Here is a 5223-nt window from a genome sequence, read left to right as displayed (position 1 = left end):
GAGACTTCAATACCCTACTCTCACCAAAAGACGGGTCAGCCAGACAAAAACAAAACAGAGAACTGCCAAGACTAACTTATGTTATACACCAAATGGACCTAACAGATACAGAACAATTCACCCAAGGCCCCTTCAGGGGTTGCTGAAGATAACACCTAACACAACTCATTGAACAGGAAGAAGTCGAGCTGATGCCTACATAGAGCCTTCACCCCTACATGCTAACATCTATGGTACAGAAAGATATTTTGTATGCTCCAAAGGGGAAGCATGGACATCAACCCAGCCGCAATCTTTGCATCTACAATGGTGCCCTGCCTGCAAGATCTGCCAGTGCAATAGTGGCACAAAGATATCGAAGGAAATTCAACTTCTGAATTTACTTAATACCCAGTCCATGAGATAGAACCCATGCCAAGAACCTGAAACTAGAATAGCCTACAGACCTAGGATAAAAACCAAGTACTGTTGTCATTATTATTATTATTAAAAATTACAATACAATTATTTCTAATGACATTCTACTATACTCATAGATGAGTACCTTGCTTGCCCATCATCAGAAAAGCTTCCTTCTACAACAGATGGGTACAAACACAGAGATACATGGCCAGACACTATGCAGAGAATGTGAGACCTTGAGATGCTCATCCCTAAAGAGCTGTCTCCACCAAATCCCTCCCCTGGTGGCTCAGGGAACCGTGTGGAAAAAAAATGCAGAGTGTAAGATCGAGAGGGTATGGAGGCCACCAAGAAAATAAAGTTCTAACAACCAACAGGATCTATGTACATACGAACTTACAAAGACTGAAGCAGCATGTACAGATCCTTCACCAGATAAGGTACTAGAATTAAAAAGGAGAAGTGGACGCATAATTCCATTAACTCAGAAAATGTCTCCAATTGATAACTGTTTGCCAATAAAAATTTGGTTTACTGCAAGGGAATCTCATGGTAGAAACAAACTACTCTTTTTTTTCTTTGTATTAATTACACTTTATTCACTTTGTATCCCCCCAAAAGCCCCTTCCTCCTCCCCTCCTGGTCCCACCTTCCCATCCCCTTCTTCACGCATGCCCGTCCCCAAGTCCATTGCTAGGGGAGGTCCTCCTCTTAAGGGTGAGCTACAGTCCCAGCAGGAGACGGCTGGCAGAATATGAATTCAATGGAATCTCTGCAGGATCCTGGTCTCAGGATGCCATATCAGGCCTTTTCTTTTCCTTTAACCTTTATCGTTTCTTTTATTTTTCTTTTACTTATACGTATTTTCTTTCTTTTTGCCTTACAAGTCCTTTGGGTACATATTATAGCTTCCAGTGTTTTTATGGGATTTCTGAGTATGGAAACAGTGGGTCTCTGTCTGTGTCTGTTTCCTGTGCCTTTTCTTGGACATTTTTCCTTCTGTTTGTTTGTTTTGTCCCATTCTGATATGTTGGTCCTTATTTTATCTTGTATTTTATTTTATCTTATTATTTTATGGTTATCTCTTAGAAGTCTGTTTTCTAATAAGAAATATGGTGGTTCCAGACAGAAGGGAGGAGGGAAGAAACTGGAAGGGTGAAGCGGGGGACCATAAACAGAATACACTATGTAATTTTTTAAGCTCTCTTTTTGGTTGCATTTGTTTGTTTCTCAAATTTTTATTTATTTTTCATACAGTATTTGATCATATTCTTTTTTTCCTTCCATTAATTACTTCTTTACTTTACATCCTGATTGAAGCCCCTTCCTCTCCTCCCAGTTCCTCCTCACATACACTCCTCTCCTGCCCTTCTCCTTCTCCCATTCTCTCTTCTCCTTCTCCTCAGAGGGGAGGTTCCCATGGGTATCAACATGCCCTGGCACAGTAAGCCACTGCAAGACTAAAGACATCCTCTCCCACTGAGGAAAAGAAAAGTTATTTTTCATAAAAGGGGAAAATGCACAAATAGAAGAAACTATGTATGGCATAATTGTGTGAATTACAGGGGGTCAGGGGGGTCAGGTACATAGCTAATAGTACGATTTCTTACAGCTTTTTCAGACATTCGCAGTGTTATTTTCCCCTCCTTATTCTGTATTTCCTTCTCTGCCCATTGCTAAGGAGCCTTTTCTTTCCTATTTCCCTGGCCAGCAGAGAATAAACTCCAGCAAGTTGTCTTCCCACTGCCACACAAGTGTTGTAGCATTCACGTGCCCACACGTGTATACACACACAAATTTTTAAACATAAGATGCTTATAACATCTTATAACACTTATGACACTTTACATAATGAATCTTCCACTGAAATAGGATGTTTGACATTTTCATCCAAGAGGAAATTGTAGATATGTCAATTCACTTCAATAATTTTCATATTCACTAATATTCCACATCAAATACCTAGGACATTGTTTGGAAGTTTCAAAAGCTGGTTTAAATTATTTTATTAAATTAAAAAAGAGCTCACAAAAATATCTATGGAAATTTTTAAAATAATAAAAATATCTGAGGAATATCTTCCTTTTTGGTGACAGGTATTGAACTCTGGGACTTGTCATACTAAGCAAGTGTTCTACCATTGATCCCCATACGCCAGTTCAGATCCATGGATCTTTACAAAATACTGCAAAGATATCAAGACACATTAGAAAGTTACTGTAAGAAAAGCAAAATAGGGTTGATACAAAGTTAAATGAGTTCAACAGACTAGAAAGATGGATATGACCAGCACACACATAAGCAAACACATATCCTGAATAAAAGAAAGCATGATTTTCAATGATGGTAGATCAATTAGATACCATATGGGGGTGGGGTACAACCTCAGCTTCTAGTTCACACAGACATATAAATCAATTCCTAACAGATTGTGAGCCTAATTACTAAAGGAAAAATAAATCTATGGGCTAATATATGAGAATATGACTTTGGGGAAGCAAATATTTCTTCATCAAGATGTAAAAGTCTTCGACATAAGGAAAAGACTGATAAACTTATTTAAGTTTAAGAACATAAGTTCTTATCTAAAAAAGAATGCCAACATCTAAAAAGGAAAACAAAGCTTCATGCATTTCTAAACTGCTTGTAGCAGATAAGAATTATTATCCAGAAAATGTAAAAGACTACAACTTAATAATAAAAGAAAGATAAATATGATAAAATGAAGGGCCAAAGATTTTAAAGGACTCATTTTTAAAGATAACATTTTAAAGATGACATTTTAGTGGCAAAATATATAGTGAATAATGTTCAGTAGTATCAATCATCAGGGAGGTGCAAATTAATGCTGTGGTTAAAGCTCATTACATATTCACCAAAAAGCTAAAATTTAAAAACATCTAACTGCTGACAGGAGTACCTGTAGCTTCTGATATGAGTGTAAAGTAGTACAATCGCTTTGAAAACCTAAGAATAGCTACTAACTCTAAACACATGCACTGTGGCTTGCAATGTTAAGCATGCAGCTAACACAAGCACATACGTAGGTGCACTTAAAGACAAACAAAAATATCCAGAAGGTAAATTGTTCGTAATTGCAAAGAACTGCAATAAATTTGAAGGTCCGTTAATGACAGCACACAAAATACCGTAGTACTAAGATGAACACTAAAAAAACAAAGACAGGGGTAACATCCAACTAGATACTGGAGGGAAGGAGATGAGAGTACACTTATATCACATTAAAACACAAACAAGGCTCTCTGTCCATCCCTGTTCCAGAGAGAGCCGCATCTTCTTGTGCAGTGCCAGCGCATCCTTTAGAAATCACGGTGAAGGCTGGAGTGAAAGGATTTGGTTGTATCTGAAACCTGGTTACCGGAGTTGCCTTCAACTCTGGCAAAGTAGATTGTTGCCATCGATGACCCCTTCGTCACCTCAGCTACGTGGTCTAAATGTTCCAGTACGACTCTACCCAGGGCAAGTTCAATGGCACAGTCGGGCTGAGAACAGGAAGCTTGTCATCAACCTGAAGGCCATCGCCATCTTCCAGGAGCGAGATCCCACTAACAGCAAATGGGGTGATGCTGATGCTGAGTGTATAGTGGAATCTAGTGGTGTCTTCACCACCATGGAGGAGGCCGGGGCCAAAAGGGTTATTGTCTCTGCCCCTTCTGCCGATGCTCCCATGTTTATGATGAATGGGAACCATGAGAAGTATGACAACTCACTCAAGATTGTCAGCAATGCTTCCTGCACCACCAACTTCTTAACCTCTCTGGCCAAGGTTGTCCATGACAACTTTGACATAGTGGAAGGACTCATGACCACTGTCCATGCCATCCCTGCACCCAGAAGACTATGGATGGCCCCTCTGAAAGCTGTGGCGTGATGGTCGTGGGACTGCTAAGAACATCATCCCTACATCCACTGGTGCTGCCAAAGCTGTGGACAATCTCATCCCAGAGCTGAATGAGAAGCTCACTGGCATGGCCTTCTGTGTTCTGACCCCTGATGTGTTTGTCATGTATCTGACATACCACCGGGAGAAACCTGCCACGTATGATGACATCAGGTAGGTGATGATGCAGGCATCAGAGGGCCCACTAACCAGCACCCTGGGCTACACTGAGGACCACATTGTCTTGTGATTTCAACAGTGACTCCTACTCTTCCACCTTTGATGCAGGGGCTGGCATTGCCTCAATGACAACTTTGTAAAGCTCATTTCCTGGTATGAAAATGAATTCGGCCACAGCAACAGGGTGGTGGACCTCATGGCCTGCATGGCCTCCAAGAAGTAAGAAGCCCTGGACCACCCACCCCAGCAAGGACATGATAGCAAGAGAGAGTCCTTTAGAGGCCCTCGCTGCTGAGGAGTCTCTGTCCCAACTCAGCCCCTGACACCAAGCATCTCCCTCACAGTTTCCATCCCAGACGCCCCCAGAATAGCGGGAGGGGCCCAGGGAGCCCTAGAGTAATAGCATCAATAAATTTCACTGTACCCAAATTTCAAAACATAACAAACAAAACAATAGCTCACAGTGACAGAAACCATAACAGAAATTATTTTTAAAACATGACAAGGAGGGAATTGTTGGAAGTTTCTAGATTGCTGATAATTGCTCTAGTTATTGAGCCAAAGAGCGTTTTTTTGGCTGTTCTCACTTTGCAAAAAAAAAAAAACAACCTTATCCATTCATAATTTAAAAGTTACCAAAGAAAAAAAGCATAAAAAGGACTGGGAATGTGTACGGTGAAAGCATGCGATCTGGGCTTGGATAGTCAGTACCTGCATAGGAGCTGCACAGCAGCACACGT

The 5223-nt window shown here is 40.7% G+C and overlaps 1 pseudogene; it reads left to right on the top strand.

Moving 5' to 3' along the window:
- The first annotated feature begins 1833 nt into the window (after positions 1-1833).
- LOC110564441 (glyceraldehyde-3-phosphate dehydrogenase-like) lies at positions 1834-4707 on the top strand (annotated as a pseudogene).
- The last annotated feature ends 516 nt before the right edge of the window (positions 4708-5223 follow it).

This window comes from Meriones unguiculatus, chromosome 2 (genome assembly GCF_030254825.1).
Source record: "Meriones unguiculatus strain TT.TT164.6M chromosome 2, Bangor_MerUng_6.1, whole genome shotgun sequence".
NCBI lineage: Eukaryota > Metazoa > Chordata > Mammalia > Rodentia > Muridae > Meriones > Meriones unguiculatus.
Note: the sequence above shows the minus strand (reverse complement) of the source record. Positions and strands in the feature narration are given on the sequence as shown.